General features: G+C 44.1%; 1 long non-coding RNA gene across 1 annotated transcript; it reads right to left on the reverse strand.

Moving 5' to 3' along the window:
• Window positions 1-3,354: 3,354 nt before the first annotated feature.
• LOC127765711 (uncharacterized) lies at window positions 3,355-5,670 on the reverse strand. Its single transcript, XR_008016150.1, has 5 exons — window positions 5,211-5,670; window positions 4,931-5,023; window positions 3,986-4,042; window positions 3,745-3,806; window positions 3,355-3,607 (listed from the first exon to the last, which is right to left on the reverse strand). It is a non-coding gene; the product is annotated as an uncharacterized LOC127765711 (long non-coding RNA).
• Between the last annotated feature and the right edge of the window lie 11,691 nt (window positions 5,671-17,361).

The raw sequence follows: 17,361 nt of genomic DNA on the forward strand, positions 1-17,361 counted from the left end.
TATCCGAAGATCAATATTGATGACATTGATGGCTTTGCAGACGGAGCAAGTGAAGAAGACGCCCTTGAGCTTATCAATGATTCCCAGAAAGCTGTAGACAAGATTGCTGTAGATGTTGTAGAAAGATTCCAAGATACCAATCTTGGTCCGACTGGGGCTGATGTAACTGATGATGAAAAAACTGAATCTGATTGATGATGTAATCTTTGGTGCTGGAGGCTCAATTTGTACAATACTGATGTCTTTATGCTGTGCTTGATAATTTAAACTTAGCATTTGATTTCTTAAAAGTTCTTGTCCAACCTTATTGAGCCTAGAACCCGCAAAAGTCCTCAAAAAACTTTCAGTCCTCATTAGCTAAGCCAAAAAATCGGACAGGGCAATGATAAATCAAGTAAGCAAATTGAACTGATAAAAATCACACTCCATTATTATTATAGTAGCCCCCGACTGGTAACTCAAGAGATAAATTGATGTTGGCAGTCAAAGAGGGAAAGAATATACAAGAGTAATGCCTAAGCATAAATGCGACGAAGATGCTCAATATTCCAAGAGTTGTCGACGTGTGTACCGTCTTCGCGCTTGAGTCGATAAGAACCTGGCCGAGTAACCTCGGAAATTATGAACGGTCCCTCCCATAAAGGAGACAACTTATGTCGGTCTCGTGTAGATTGAATCTTCCTCAGGATCATGTCTCCGACCAGAAATGCGCGCGATCGAACATTGCGGTTGTGGTAATGTCGCAATCCTCGTAAATACCGAGCCGACTGAATCAAGGCTGCCTCGCGAGCTTCCTCTAGTCGATTGAGATCATCAACTCGGTCTTCCCCATAGAGCTCCTCCTTGAAATTGCAAAACCGCAAGGACTCGAATTCTACTTCACTCGGCAACATTGCTTCCGCACCATAAACCAAAAAGAACGGCGATTGCCCCGTAGCCCGACTGGGTGTAGTGCGCAGAGACCACAATACGGATGGTAGCTGATCAACCCACTTGCCGGCGTATGGACGCAGTCGGTCAAAAACTCGTGCTTTGATGCCTTGAAGTACCATACCATTGGCGCGTTCAACTTGTCCATTGCTCATAAGATGCGCTACGGAGGCATAACAAATTTTGATGCCAAAGTCTTCACAGAAGTCTTTATACACACCACCAGTGAATTGAGTACCTTTATCAGTAATTATACGATTGGGTATCCCAAACCGGTGCACAATATTGATGAAAAAATCTCGAGCCTTGTCAGCAGTGATTGTGACGACTGGTTTGGCTTTAATCCACTTGGAAAACTTGTCCACAGCTACAAAAAGATGGGTGAAACCACCGGTAGCCCTTTTGAAAGGACCGACCATATCAAGCCCCCAAACAGCGAACGGCCAGGACAAAGGGATGGTTTGCAACTCCTGAGCTGGTAAGTGAATTTGTCTGGCAAAAAATTGACAACCTTCGCATGTTCGCACAATTTTGTCAGTGTCAGATACTGCGGTGGGCCAGAAAAAACCCTACCGATAAGCCTTGCCAACAATTGTTCATGCGCCAGCGTGATTCCCACAAATGCCCGAGTGAATATCTTGCAGCAATTGCCTTCCCTCCTCCAAAGAAACACAGCGTCGCAGAATTCCTGATGGGCTTTTCTTATATAGCTCGGGTCTCATGCATGACATAAAGCTTGCTGCGTCGAGAAATCCGCTCGGCTTCATCTTTGTCTTGAGAGAGCTCTTGCTTGGTCAAAAACTTGATGAAGTGCTCTCTCCAGTCGGTGTCGATCGTGCTCACTTCTTGGATGCCTGCTGCCTCGATTATTTCTTTTCTTGGTATTGTCGGTTCATAAAGATGCTCAACAAACACATCAGAAGGAGCTGCTTCTCGTTTCGAACCAAAATTGGCCAGCCTGTCGGTTGCTTCGTTATCGTGCCGGAGGACATGAGTTAACTCCAATCCATCAAACTTGTCTTCCAATTTACGTACCTCTTGTCGATAGGCAGCCATGTTATCATCGAGGCAGGACCATTCTTTCATGACTTGATTAACAACCAACTGAGAGTCTCCACGAACTATCAGACGCCGAATCCCTAACGATACCGCAATCCTTAATCCATGAAGAAGTGCCTCATATTCTGCCACATTGTGCAATGCAGAAAAATGTATCCACAGTACGTAGCTTAACCTTTCTCCAGTCGGGGAAATCAGGACAACCCCTGCTCCAGTGCCTGAAAGCCTCTTTGACCCGTCAAAGTGCATGGTCCAGTACTCCATCTTCTCCGCAGGCTTGTCTTCTTGGCACTCAGTCCACTCGGCGACAAAATCTGCCAAAGCCTGGGACTTGATTGAGGTGCGTGGCTTGAAGGATGGATCCAAAGACATCAACTCTAGGGCCCACTTTGCAATCCGCCCGTTTGCCTCGCGATTATGAAGTATATCCCTGAGTGGAAACGATGTGACCACCGTGACCGAGTGACTTTGAAAATAATGAGATAATTTCCTGACGGTAATTAGAACTCCATATAACAGCTTTTGTACCTGGGGATATCTTGTCTTGGAGTCAGCCAAAATTTCGCTAGCGAAGTAAATTGGTCGTTGGACTTTTTGAACGTGGCCATCTTCTTCCCGCTCGACAACCAGGACCGTGCTCACAACTTGAGATGTTGCCGACACATATAACAACAGCGGCTCTTGCGGATGTGGTGAGGCTAGGACTGGTGGAGTTGTGAGAAGTTTCTTGAAGTCTTCGAAGACTTTCTGGGCTTCGGGTCCCCACTGGAAATTGTCAGTCTTCTTCAGTAGCTTGAAGAAAGGCATCCCCCGCTCGCCGAGTCGTGAAACAAACCAGCTGAGCGCCGCCATGCACCCAGTCAGCTTCTGGACATCTTTCTGGGAACTTGGCGGCACTACAAGAGATCTTATGATAGGTGACGCTTCATTTACGTCACAAACATTGAATTTTTCGTCATGTTTCGTAATCTGTGACGCTTGCGTGACGAAAATTCATTCGTCACCTATCATTCGTCTCTAATGGCGTTCTATGACAAAATCTTTTTTTTTGTCATTAATCTAATGACGATCTTTCTGACATCATAGGGTTATGACGTCCATTTTCGTCACCATCAAGCCCAAAAATCGTCATGAGATTCCACGTGGCCTGTTAAGGCCCATGTAGTGAGCAACCTGTTTTGGGCTAGGCCTTGTTAAAGCCCAAGTGAGAAACCTATTAATGGGCTAGACCTACTGTAAGTCCAATTAGATTTTAATAAATTCAGCCCAATTCATGTATATTGAATTAAATATTGAGCGGGCCATGCATATTCAAAAGGCCCAATAGGCCCAAGCATTGCAATGAAATTGCATCTAGGCCATGCATACGCGAGAAGCCTATATATCAAATAGATTTAGCCCAATTAAAATCCAATACAAAACACTGACGTGTTTACTCAGTACAGTGACCTGATAGCCCAATTAACATCCAAAACAAAACAGAAGTCACATGGCCAAATAGTAATTTACATTCGATGGCCAAATCAAGTCACGTGTCGAAATGACACCAATCAAAAGGCAGCCATCTCCATCATGAATCAGCAAGTCGACATGAAGAGGATAGAGAAATCTGCATTGCCTGATAAGTAGAAGAAATAATAGTAAATGAAACTTGTTACATATTGAGCGCAAATCAAACATGGTGCAAACGAGAGTCTACACAAGAAGTATCCTTGCTCTTTGCACTTGATTAGTTAAGAATGGAAGTTAACACACCTCCAAGACTCTCCAACACTTGTTTGTCCTCACTTTCTCACCTGAACTAGCTGAAAAGACACCTAACATACACATGGAATGAGTGAGAAATAGTAAAATTCATGAGTTAGGCATAGCATAATAAGAAGACGTAGACATAACAAATTCAGTTGTACATGATTTACCTCTGTACATGATTTAAAAACATATTTCAGAACACTGAGTGATTGAGATATCTAAAGAAGAGTAGCTGCATCATTACCTGATAACTGCAACCTGCCCATGCATTTTGTCATCTCTGATCATGAGAACCTGCATCCTGCAACAACGTAACCACACTGAGGCGTATGATCAATCTCACATGGCTCTCACAAAAATTTAGAAACCAGCAAGATCTGCCAGGAGATCAAGACTGCCTTTTCGTAGAGACCTAAAAACTGCATGCCTAATTAACTCTGTCACAACAAGCAATGAAGGCACACAAGCACAGAAAAGTACCATGCTGATTCAATGCTGCTGCAAGCGGATAGCTTGCCACCCCATGAAAATCCCACAAATGGGGCACAAATGTTGTATAATATAGGCTAATCCTGATATGCAAAATCACTCGACGATAACAGTAAGAAATTGGGTAGGGCTACACTGTTATTTAGCCTCATAAAGTATGACTGTCATAGGGTTCATTTGCAATGCACACTACACATGACTATTGTTTCAGCTAGGCTGAGCTAGGCTGATGTACATGATAGAAAGCATAGCTGACAACATATAACACGATTGAAAGCATAGCTGACAACATATAACATGAGCGCGTGCACCATAATATGGGGAAAAAAGTTAAAACAGGGCAGCTGTCAAAGGTCATGTAAATATAGGTCATGTCAAAGTTACAACAGGAAGCTGCACTCAATCAACCGAGTTGATCCGATCTTACAACACAATTCGACCTCAGAAAGCAATCTAGGTAGGTTGCAATATGTTATACCAGTGGCAAGAACTCAAACAAACTTGATCTGATCACGCGAGCCGTGGTCCAGTTCAACTGGAAGCAATCACAATTCGCAACTAGAGTTAAAAAAATACTTACAAACTTACAGAATGTTCATAGCGCTTGGATTGTAGGGAATAAAAACTAGAAGTAGTAGTAGTAGCAGGAGGAGGAGATTCACACCGAAACAAAAGTAAGAGGAGAAGCGGGCCACCTTACCAGCGAAGAAGAGAGCTCGGCAGCTGAGCGAGCGAGCGAGCTAGCTAGGTTGGCGAGCAAACCCCTCCGTCTCCTTCCTCCGAACTGCTTCACCTAAAGAGAAGAGAAAGACAAGATCGCGTCAGAAGACGACACAGTCGGGGAGAAAAATTCCCCACGCGAGACAAACTCCAAAGGCAGACGCCACCCCGCCCCGCCCTCCCCGTGGATCGAATAGAAGCCGGGCGAGGGGAAAGGGTGATATCAGTATTCAGTACTACTCGGTAGTAGTGGTCCGTACCCGAGGACGGCGACAGAGCAGAGGAGGAGAGGAAGAGAAGCTGAGCCGGCGGCGGTGGTGGCGAGCGGTGGCGTGGGGGAGAGGAGGAGGAGGATCCACCGCTCCGTGCCGCCACTGGATCTAGGAGGGGGAGGGCGCCGGCCGTCGAGCCCGCCGCTGCCGCGCCGCTCCCGCCTGCTGCCGTGGCCGTTCCCAGCCCCTCCCGAGCGCGCCGCTCCCGCCCGCCGCCGTGGCCGCTCCCGGCCTCTCCCGAGCGCACCGCTGCTGGATCTGGGAGGAGGAGGGCGCCGGCCGTCGATCCCGCCGCTCCCGCCCGCCGCCGTGGACGCTCCCGGCGTCGACCGGCCCATCCCGAGCGTGCCCCACCGCTCCCGCCCTCGCCGTCGTCAGTGAGAGAGAGAGAGAGGGAGGAGAGAAAGTGAGAGACTGAGGTAGTGTTTGGTCTGGGGACAAAGTGGGATGGGTCAGGTCCATCCCTGTTTTTTTAGAATGGGATAATCCTGTCTTTTGTTTGGTTGTAGAGATGGAACGAACCCTGTTTTTTTTTGTTGTTTGAGGGATATACTGGGATGGAATGATTCTATACATTGTTTGGATGGAGGGATGAAGGTGGGATACTTGATAGGGTTACCTATTGATATTAATTGGTGAGGTTACCCCAAGAACCCCATACAATGCAAAATAATACAGGAGAGGAGATGAGAGGAGGGAGGATAAAGTTGGTGAAAATTTTGAAGTGGGGAAGAAGGAGAGGAGGCAAATCAGACGTCTATGCAAATTATATTTTGAATCGAATTTATGATATTAAATGAACTCATGTGAAAAAGTTGTAAAAAACAAAGTTGTAGAACTCATTGAGATCTACCAATTTTCTTTTGGTCATTTTCTCCATCCAAGTTTGATTGAACTATATAAAATTTGAATTTTAAAATATAAGGAATTTAAATAATTTTTCGGGTAGTAAATGATTTTAAATGGGAAAGTTATCAACACAAAGTTGTAAAACTTATCAAGATCTACAACTTTTATTTTGATAATTTTTCTATATGACTTTGTTTGAGCAGTTTGAATTTGAATTTCAAATTATGACAACTTCAAAAAACATTTACAAGTACTAAATGATTTCAACTGAAAAAGTCATCAATAACAAAGTGGTATAACTCATGAAGATCTATAACTATTATTTGGGTCATTTCTTCATCCGACAAAGTGATTTGTAACATTGTTTACAAAATATACATATCTCTTATGTAGTTTATAAACTGTAAGAGGGATATGTAAATTTTGTGAATAATGCTACTATCACTTTATCGGATAAAGAAATAACCAAAATAAAAGTTCTAGATATTAATGAGTTATGTAACTTTGTTGGTAATGACTTTTTCAGTTGAAATCATTTAGTATTTGAAAATATTGTTCGAAGTTGTCATAATTTGAAATTCAAATTCAAATTATTGAAATAAAGTTATATAGCAAAATGATCAAAACAAAAGTTGTAAATATTGATGGGTTATACAATTTTGTTGTTAATGAATTTTTTAGTTGAAATTATTTAGTACTTAAAAATGTTGTTTGAAGTTGTCATAATTCGAAATTCAAATTCAAATTATTAAAAAAAAGTTATATAGCAAAATGATCAAAACAAAAAGTTGTAGATCTTGATAAGTTATACAACTTTGTTGTTGACAATTTTTTTATTTGAAATTATTTACTACCTGAAAAAATATTTGAATTGAGAGGAGGGAGGAAAAATGGACTTTTTGGCGAGGGAGGTGCAAAAGGGTTGGGCCGGCAGCCCAAGAGGGAGGAGGGGAAGGAGAAGCCGGCCCAAAGAGGGAAAGAGAGGGTGCGGGCTGAGGGAGGGAGAGTAATACTTGGGCCAAAAAAGGCCCAAGGACAAATAGAGTGATTTTAATTTGTTTTCTATTTATTTTAATAGGTTAAATAAATTTTGTGGTATTAAAATTAGTTATTGAGCTCCTAAAATTCACGGAAAATTTCAGAGAATAATTTAGACCACGCAGAATATTACAAAAATATTTTCGGCCACGATTTTTATAGGAAAATTTTAGTTTCTTCATTAATTCACTTGATTAATTTGCTTTAACTCTTAATATATTTTTCTATAAATGCATTATATAAATTTATGACGTTTGCTTTGTGCCCCTTATGACAAATTAATATTCGTCACGATGTCCCATCGAAATACTTTGTGACGATTTCTAGTTGGTATTAACGACGAACACCTTTTTTTCGTCACTAAGCCACCCCATCTCATACTAATCGTCATAAAACAGAATGTGCTAATGACGAATTGCTCCGACGTCACGAGGAATTCGTCACAGAAGGTCATATTTCTTGTAGTGCGGTTTCATGTTGAGGATGACGTTGATTTTCTCCGGGTTGGCTTGTATACCCCTACGGAACACCATAAAGCCAAGCAGCTTCCCTGACGGTACTCCGAAGGTGCATTTCTCGGGATTCAACTTCATCCTGAATGCGCGGATGCTAGCAAAAGTCTCTTCTAGATCTGCAATCAAATCATCCTTCTGCTTGGTCTTGACAACGACGTCGTTAACATAGGCTTCAACATTGCGACCGATCTAAGTTGAAAAACACCTTTAGATCATGCGTTGATAAGTTGCTCCGGCGTTCTTCAATCCAAAGGGCATGGTGATGTAGCAGTAAGCCCCAAAAAGCGTAATAAATGAGGTCTTCAAGCAGTCGGATTCCTTTAAGCTGATTTGATGATAACCCAAGTAGCAATCCAAAAAACTGAGTAACTCACAGCCGGCCATTGAATCAACTACCTGGTCAATGCGAGGTAACCCAAAGGGATCCTTAGGACAAGATTTGTTGAGGTCGATGTAATCAACACACATACGCCATTGTCCTGTTTTCTTCCGAACCAGAACTGGGTTTGCCAGCTAGTCGGGATGTAGAACTTCCTTAATGAAGCTGGCTGCTAACAGCTTGGTTAGTTCCTCCTTGATTGCATCTTTTATGTCTTGTGCAAAACGGCGGAGTCGTTGCTTAACAGGTTTAGCGTCTTCCTTAACATGTAAAGAGTGCTCAATCACCTCTCTAGGAATACCAGGCATATCAGATGGTTTCCACGCAAAAATATCTTTATTAGTTTGAAGAAAGGTGATGAGCGCGCTTTCCTATTTACAATCTAACTCGGCGCCTATTACAGTAGTCTTGGTAGGATCAAAGGAATCAAGGGGAATTTTCTTGGTCTTGGCGTTGCTTTCTCCGATATTTGATATCTTGGGTGCAGGCACTTCTCCTTCGGTTGTCGCTGATGCAGCCAGTCGGATCTCCTCCCGACCAAGTGTGATCTCATGTCTCTGGGCCATCTCACAGCTTTCCTTGTCATAGGTGACAGCTTGCTTGATGTCGCTGCGCAGAGATATGACTCCCCGAGGTCTTGGCATCTTCATCATCATGTAGGTGTAGTGTGGGACCGCCATGAACTTGGCTAACGCTAGGCGTCCGAGTATGGCGTTATACGCTGTCTCAAAATCAGCAACTCCAAAGCAGATATACTCCATACGGAAGTTCTCCCGAGTACCGATAACTGGCAGGGTGATCTGGCCAAGTGGAGTAGAGGACAGCCCGGGAATGACTCCATGGAAGGGCGCACTACTCGGTTTCAGCTCAGTCCGAGGGATCTGCATATCGTCCAGAGTCTTGGCGAAAAGAATGTTGAGTGCACTACCACCGTCAGTGAGGGATCGTCGAAGCTTGATGTTGCGAATCACTGGGTCTAGTACCAGGGGGTACCGCCCCGGGTGGACCACTCGGTCGGGATGATCCGAGCGATCAAACTTGATTGTTGTCTCTGACCACCGAAGATATTGAGGTGTATCGGGCTGGACGGCGTTGATCTCCCGCTTAGTCAGCTTTTGCTTCCGCTTGGACTCGTAAGCCAGGGGCCCACCAAAAATGTGGTTGAGTTCTTTGCGAGAATCTTCAAAGCCCGTTGGTGCATTGTCTTCATCGTCCTTCTTCTTTGATGAGCTCTGTTCTCCGTCAGTCGACTTCCGCGCTTTCTTGGCATATTGTTCTGCGAACTGTTTATAAATGAAGCAATCTTTGGCCGTGTGATTTGAATTCGGATGATGCGAGCATTGGGCATTCATGATCTTATCGAAGGTATTGATACGTGATCGCTGTCGAGAAGATGGTGTAGTAGTTGCCACAAGGTTCTCGGGCTTACGCTTGCGATCCTTGTGATTGGTACTTCCACTCCCTCCTATAGCCGACGCATCTTTCTTGGGCTTCCAAGTACTGCCCGACTGCTTAGACGCAGTGATGGCATCTTCTGCTTTGGCGTACTCATTGGCCTTTTCGAACATCTGCTTGACCGTCCTGGGAGGCTTGCGTCCGAACTTGCCGACTAAGAGTTCATGACGAATACCCTTAGTGAAGGCAGCGATGATGACGTCGTCGGTAATGTCAGAGATCTTGTTGCGTTGTTCAGAAAAGCGTCGGATGTAATCTCGAAGGGATTCTTCGGGCTTCTGGATGACGTTGTAGAGGTCAAACTGAGTACCAGGGCGTTCAAAGGTGCCTTGGAAGTTGGTGATGAAGTGTTTCGCGAAGCTTCGCCCAAGATCCAATTGTGCCACGGGGTAGCCCGTGAAGCCAGGATCGGGCAGAGTACGCTAAGGCCACGGGTAGATAATTATCTTGGGTGAGCACTTGGAATATCTCGTGGGCTGTCATCTCGGTGCTTAATACTCATGGAGATGATCTCCTAGACGGTTAGGTGTCGCCCGCGAGAATCCGTTGCATATTGTGGATGTCCCGGGTAAGTTTGTGAAGGATTTCGTCTTCTCCGAAAGGGAACGAGGTAAGTTAGTGAAGTTCTTGTGCTGAGATTCTAGAGGCTTTCCAAGTAGAGCAACCCACACTGTGGCGGATTTCTAGAAGTAGGTTGAGTTGGATTTTGGTGGTCACTCAATTCTAGAAATTTGTGTAGGGGTGTTTGGGGTTGAAGGCTGTGGATTTCATCTAGGGTTTTTGCACAAGTTAGGCAAGGGGTTAATCGAGACCCAGCTCTTTGGAGCTCCTCAACGAAGAGTAGGATCGCAAGATCCGAACTTCGGGAAAAAATCGCTCTTGTCTCTTTCTGTGATTTTTGTGGATGTTTCTGTGATCATCCTTTGCTTAGAATACATGTGCACCATCTTGTGAAGATTGGCTTAGTTTGCTGTTTCGAAATTTAAATTTCATCTCTGTTCTGTTACCCGGAAGTTCCGGGCCTGGTAGATCGGAAGTTCCGTTGTTCCTTACCAGGAAGTTCCGGGTCTGTTTGAATTTTACCGCTGCGATTTGTTTTAAGTTTTCAGGGACAGCCTATTCACCCCCCGCCCTCTAGGCTTCATCAGCGCGTTCAATTGGTATCAGAGCTTGGTGCTCTTGATTCAAGCTTCACTGCTTTGAGTGATCCATGATGTCGGACTTAGGGGGAAAGAACGGGGAAAATGGAAATGAAGATGGAGCGAGCAGCAAGGGAACTCCACCACCCAAGGGAGCTACTATACCTTTTGATTACGGCAAACTTACCATTCCCTCTCACAACTTCATTTCCGTGCCTTCCGGGCGTGCTCCTCAATTTGATGGGACACATTACGCCGCTTGGAAGCATAAGATGAAGTTGCATCTAATCTCTTTGCATCCAAGTATTTGGAAAGTTGTTTGTACAGGTGTTGATGTACCCCATGATGACATGGAGCTCACTTCGGAGCAAGAGCAACTCATCCACCGCAATGCTCAAGCTTCCAATGCAATTCTCTCCGCCTTGAGTCCGGAGGAGTTCAACAAGGTTGATGGACTTGAGGAGGCCAAGGAGATATGGGATACTTTGCAATTGGCTCATGAGGGATCACCCGCCGTTCGTGAGGCCAAGATTGAATTATTAGAAGGAAGGCTTGGAAGATTTGTGATGGATGAGAAAGAGACACCACAAGAGATGTATGATAGGATGATGATCCTTGTCAACAAGATTAAAGGACTTGGGAGTGAGGACATGACAAATCACTTTGTGGTCAAGAGACTTCTCCGTGCATTTGGTCCAAGAAATCCCACTCTTGTATCAACGATACGGGAAAGGAAAGACTTCAAGAGACTCACCCTAAGTGACATTCTTGGAAGAATTGTGTCTCATGAGATGCTAGAAGAGGAAGCTCGAGAAGTGAGGCAAATGGTGAAGAATGCCACCATGATCAAAAATCAAGAAGTTACTTTGAAGGCAAAACAAGAAGTAGAGTCAAGTTGTGAAGAAAGTGAAGATGAAGAGATGGCTTTTATTGTCAAAAGATTCAAGCACTTTCTTACCAAGAGTGGCTGTGGCAAAGGGAGGAAGGATGATGACAAGGGAAAGAGGCAATCAAAGAGAGCTTGCTTCAATTGTGGCGAATATGGCCACTTCATTGCCGATTGTCCCAAGTCAAATGAAGCTAAGGCTAAGGGAGGCAAGAAGAAGCTGGAACGTGCTCATGTGGCGGAGGCACACATGGCGGAGGTGTGGTACTCCGGAGCGTGCTCAGGAAGGATGATGACAAGGATGATACCACTGTTGGGTTACGCGTAGGCTATGATAACATAAATCAAAATTTTCTATCGCGTAAACCAGGAACCATGCAAGTATTAGATCATAGATCGTTACTACTCGACGCGCTGCGCAGCGGAAGAAGACGCTGAGAAGTCGATGGAACTCTCGCGAAGTAGCACGCGTCGATGTAGAGGAAGTAGTCGATCGCACCGGTTCGACCTTCTTCTCCTCATGCGTTCTCCTCGCCGTACTCCCACGCCGATTAGCATCGCAAACTAGCGACGCCTCTACCAGTATCCACACGTATAGGGACGGAACGCCACGCACAGATGTGCTAGCACCCGCGCGCGGTTAGGGTTTTGCTCGGGGAGGGAAGTGACGGCTAGGGTTTCTCACGTGATGCAATGCCTCTGCCGGTCACACCCCTCACGAATATATAGGATCCATCACTCAAGCCTCTAAGGCCTGTAGGACTCCTATTCGGATCCCAATCCGAATTAAGCTCATATTGGATCTCCATCCAATCCCCTTATTCCGGGCCATTAAGCGTGCGACCCTGTAGGTTCATGTACACTCGGCTGTAACCCGAAAACTCCTCTTCGGTCCACGCGTCAACAGTGGCCCCTAGCAGAACGTATTGACCCACCGGGCATACATAAAGATCATATCGGCTGAACCTCTAGTGTATACTTGTATGAACCCCTTTGCCTTACGATATCGATTAATTTCATGGCTAGATATGTGCCATCCTCTAATAGCTCAATCATTCACTCGAACCTGTGGATAGATTATATAACTTGTGATTGAGTCCTCAATCACCTTTGGCATGGCCATGCACTTCCATAATCTACAACATCGTGGGGCCAGAGATATCTCTCCATAGGAGGGGCAAATCCCATCTTGATTATTCATATCCCACTACATGTTTCATAGCATACCCGCAAACTACTTTTATAACTACCCAATTACGGAGTAGCGTTTAGCAGTCCCTAAGTAAGCTACTACACATGTTGGGAACCATGATAATCTCAGGTCTAAGGATTCAACACCAACACTAAATGAGATCACTGATGACATAACACATGTGGCTCTTGCAGTGTCTCATGTTGAGTCTATCCAACAACATGTTCACCAACATGTGTCCACATTATTAATTTGGTATCTCTATACCATGATCCATGAGACATGATCATCAATTAATACATGTGCTGATCATATAAACATATTTGTTCCACATATGATATTTAATCAGGGATCCTTTAGAAATAGTAACAAATAACATAAAGAGTCTGATGAAAGAATCACATATTTATTAACCAATAATGAGTTATCTATTTCAAGGAACAATGTCGGATAAATATGTAAACATAGTATGTGATACAATCATCTCTATGATTGCCTCTAGGGCATATCACTAACACACATCTGCCTCAGTCTTGCATGCGGCTCGGCACCAGATCAATCAATCATATCAGATCAGCATCCATCCTGAAGAAGCAAGCAGTAGCCAGCAGTTTGCACACACAAACTCATATTTGAGTGCATCGATCATTAATTCCTGCACACACACAAATTTTGCCCTTTCAAAGAAAACCATTAAAAAAAACCACACTAGCTATTCTTGATAATTTGGCCTAATCAAAGGAATGTAACTATCAGCCAAATTATGGCAGAAACAGTGGACATCGGAGTAACGCCGGCGGCGAGTCCGAGAGGAGGATGTTTTTAGGTGGTGATGCATGTATGTCTACGGCCTTATCTTGGCTAGATGTGCGCATGCTTGTGAGTCTTGAAGATTCAAGGGTGCTTACCGAGTAGTAAAACAAGGCTGGCGAAGCTAGGTTGACGACGGCGGCTCGTGTAACGGCTTGGCGGCGGCAAGAACCTCCGGGGTGAACGGCGACGGCTCAATCGGCTTCAAGAACTATCGTGCATGTGTGTCCATGAGGTTAGTGAGGTCCCAGGGATGCTACTGATGCATGGAATCGGATTGGGACTCACCGGAGGGGTTGGATTCGGCAACGGCGACGGTGACCGGAGTTGAAGAAGACAGTGGCTGATCTCTGCACTTGCTGCACCATTGCCTGGGATTCTTGAGGGGTTTTGAGGAGGACTTCAAGGAGAAGATGTTGGCGCGACGGCTCGGCTTGGCTTGGTCTACAGCAGTCGGAACAATGATGGTGATGCAGCGGTGGCACTCGGTGTGCGCTCCAGAGCGTCGGAGTGCACGGTCGCATTCCCGTTTAACCGCTGCATGGAATGGGACGAAATTAGATGGAATAGAGACGGCATCAAGAGTAGATTGAGGAACGCAAAAGAAGAAGAAACGACCGCGGCTCAATGGCGTTGGCGACCTTCATCTTCTCGGTGGCCGGCGATTTTTTTTTTTAAAAAAGGCCAAAACGGCCCGGTTTCTATTGAAAGCCCAAAAGGGTGTTCAGGGATAAACCCTTCACATCGTTTACAGCACAGGGAGGCTTAGCCTCACTAGGACAGATAGTATTTAGCAACACCAGACACAGCTAGCGAAGAAACAGCTCTAATCAAAAGAAAAAGTGTAACTCTAAGCAGCACGCCAAAGTAGAAGGGAGATCAGCCTATCCCTGTTCTTTGTCCTCCAATTCCCGCGATCACCACCTTCAGTTTCCCCGCGATCGACTCCAGAAGATCAGGGACCCCCGCACGACCCAAAGCCTTCCACTGTGAAATGTGAGATATAGTTTGATAAGGAAGTGTCAGGGGGGAGTAAACCAATTGGGATCTGAAAATCATATTATTTCTAGTGGTCCACAAGACCCAGCAGATAGCAGCAAGAAGGGCAGTCATAGCTCTAATCATCTTATGATTCATGTGATTAATCAAAAGAAAGAAATCATCAAAATTTTTTGGAATCACACCCCAGTCAAAAGCATCCCTACAAATGCACCACACGAAAGAAGCCATAGGGCAATCGAAAAGAATGTGCTTGGTAGTTTCTTTAACATCGCATAGAAGACAACTCTCTGAACCATCCCAACCTTTTTGTTTTAATTGTTCACAAGATTGTATTCTATCTCTCATGGCTAGCCAAAGGAAATGTTTCATCTTCATGGGACAGGGGCAAGACCATATCATGTGCATACTTGTGTCCCAAACCCATCTAAAAGTGATAGCTCTGTAAAGGGATTTGGTAGTAAACCTCTTGTTGGAGTTCAGACTCCAGTTCAGAATGTCAGGGTCCTCATTCAGATCCAAGGACTCCATTATCTGGTTAATCTGCCTCCATTGCTCCAACTCAATAGGACCAAAAGACCTCCTAAAAGTTAAACCACCCATACCAATTTGCTCTAACTCAGCAATAAGGATCTCCTGTTGATTGCAGATTGTAAAAAGCTCAGCAAAAGTTACACTCAAAGGGCATGGACCTGACCATACATCTAACCAGAACCTCACATGGGTACCACTGCCCACTTTCCATTCAGTGCCCAGGTGCATCCATTTTCTCGAATTGAGCACCCCAGACCAAAACTGAGAGACTTTATCAGGAGAGCATTGAAAAACCCCACCATGTTGGAGATATTTCTTCCTAAGCAGCTCTGTACAAAGACTCTCATCAGCAGATTCTATCTTAAACAGCCATTTAGCCAGCAAAGCAACATTCAAAGTTCTAGTTTCAGTGAGACCCAGCCCACCAAAATCTTTAAGAAAGGCTAAGTCAGACCACTTGACCATATGATATTTCCTTCCCTGTTTGTTGCCTGCCCAATAGTATCTAGCTCTAATAGAATCAAAGGTATGATGAATGCCTTCATACAAATGATAGAAACCCATGGCATAAGAAGGGATGGAGGAGAGACAAGCATTAATATGAACAGCTCTGCAAGCATGAGATAGAATATTTCCAGACCACACTCCCAGTTTCTTCTCCATTTTCTGGGCAAGAAAAGCCAACTCTTGTTTCAGGATTTTGTCTGGGCTTATAGGGAGACCTAGGTATTTCATGGGGAACTTGCCAATGGGGCAATTAAGCATCTGAGCAGCTCTTAGTTCTTCAGAGACATCTAGACCCACAGTAAACACCTCACTTTTGTGGTAATTGATTTTCATGCCAGCCATCTCTTCAAAGTAGTAGAGGATAAATTTAGTCGATATAATTTGGGACTCATCAAAAGGATTGAAAATGATAGTATCATTAGCATATTGTAAGTGAGTCAGACCCCCAGGGAACAAGTTAGGTACTAAACCTGTCAGCAAGCCAGCCTATTTAGCAGAATCTAGGGCAGCAGCTAGAGCATCACTAACAAGATTAAAAAGAAGAGGTGAGAGGGGATCCCCCTGTCTCAGGCCCCTATAAGTTCTAAAGAAATCACTGCTCTCTCCATTAATGTTGATGCACACTTTACCCCCAACCACACAAGCTCTAATCCAGTTAATCCATCTGTGAGGGAAGCCTTTTTTTTTTCTAACACCTCAAAAAGGAAAAGGAAAACAAACTCTGTCATATGCTTTTTCAAAATCAATCTTTAGAATCACTCCCTTCAGTTTCTTTTGTTTTAATTCATGAAGCACCTCATGTAAAATGACACAGCCTTCTAAGATAAACCTTCCTAGAATGAAGGCAGTCTGGGTAGGAGAAATAACTGTTTGGGCCACCTTTGAGAACCTGTTGGTAATCACTTTACTTATGAACTTAAAACAATCATTCAACACACAGATTGGTCTAAATTGTTTTATGTCAGTTGGGTCCTTGTTTTTGGGTATCAGGGAAATAACTCCAAAGTTCAACCTCTTCAGATCAAGTTTATTATCAAAAAGCAATAGAAGCATCTCAAAACGGTCATTTCTGATCTCAGGCCAAAAAGCTCTATAGAAATGTACATTGAAACCATCTGGATCAGGGGCAGTATTCAGCTTGGCTTCTTTAAGGACCTTATCCAACTCCTCAATACAGAAAGGTTTGGTCAGATAGTCTCTTTGTTCCACTGACAGACAATAGTTATTTTGCCAGATATCAGGATGTAAGTGAATAGAAGAGGGGGTATCAGCTCTAAACAGGGATTTGAAGTAGTCTAAAATATGTTTAGTTAACAGCTCTTTATCAGAAGTCATCTGACCATCTATCTTCAGGGCAGTTATGGTACACCTCCTTTTCCTGCCATTAGCTGTTCTGTGAAAGAACTCGGTATTTCTATATCCCAGCAACAGTTCTTGATCTCCGCATCTCTTATGCCAGTAGAGTTCCTCCATCTCATAGATATGCTCTAAATCTTCCTCTATTTTGTATCTTTTTTCCCAATCCTCAACAGAAAGAGTTGTAACCATATCTTGTGAGTCCAGGTCCAACAACAAACTCTTCAAGTTCTGTTTAATCATATCTCTTTCTCTAATACTGTTCAAACCATAACCTTTAAGGAATTTTCTCAACTCAGATTGTTTCCTGTTCCAAAAGTCTAGGATATAACTGTTATCTGTAGGAATCATTTTGTTCATCACCATCTCTCTGAAACCATCTGTAAATAACCAGGCCGATTCAAATCTAAAATAACTGGGTCTCTTAACAAGGTCTTCTCCATTGTCTAAAAACAGGGGTGTATGATCTGAGCCAACTCT

Source organism: Oryza glaberrima, chromosome 3, assembly GCF_000147395.1.
Source record: "Oryza glaberrima chromosome 3, OglaRS2, whole genome shotgun sequence".
Classification (NCBI taxonomy): Eukaryota; Viridiplantae; Streptophyta; class Magnoliopsida; order Poales; family Poaceae; genus Oryza; species Oryza glaberrima.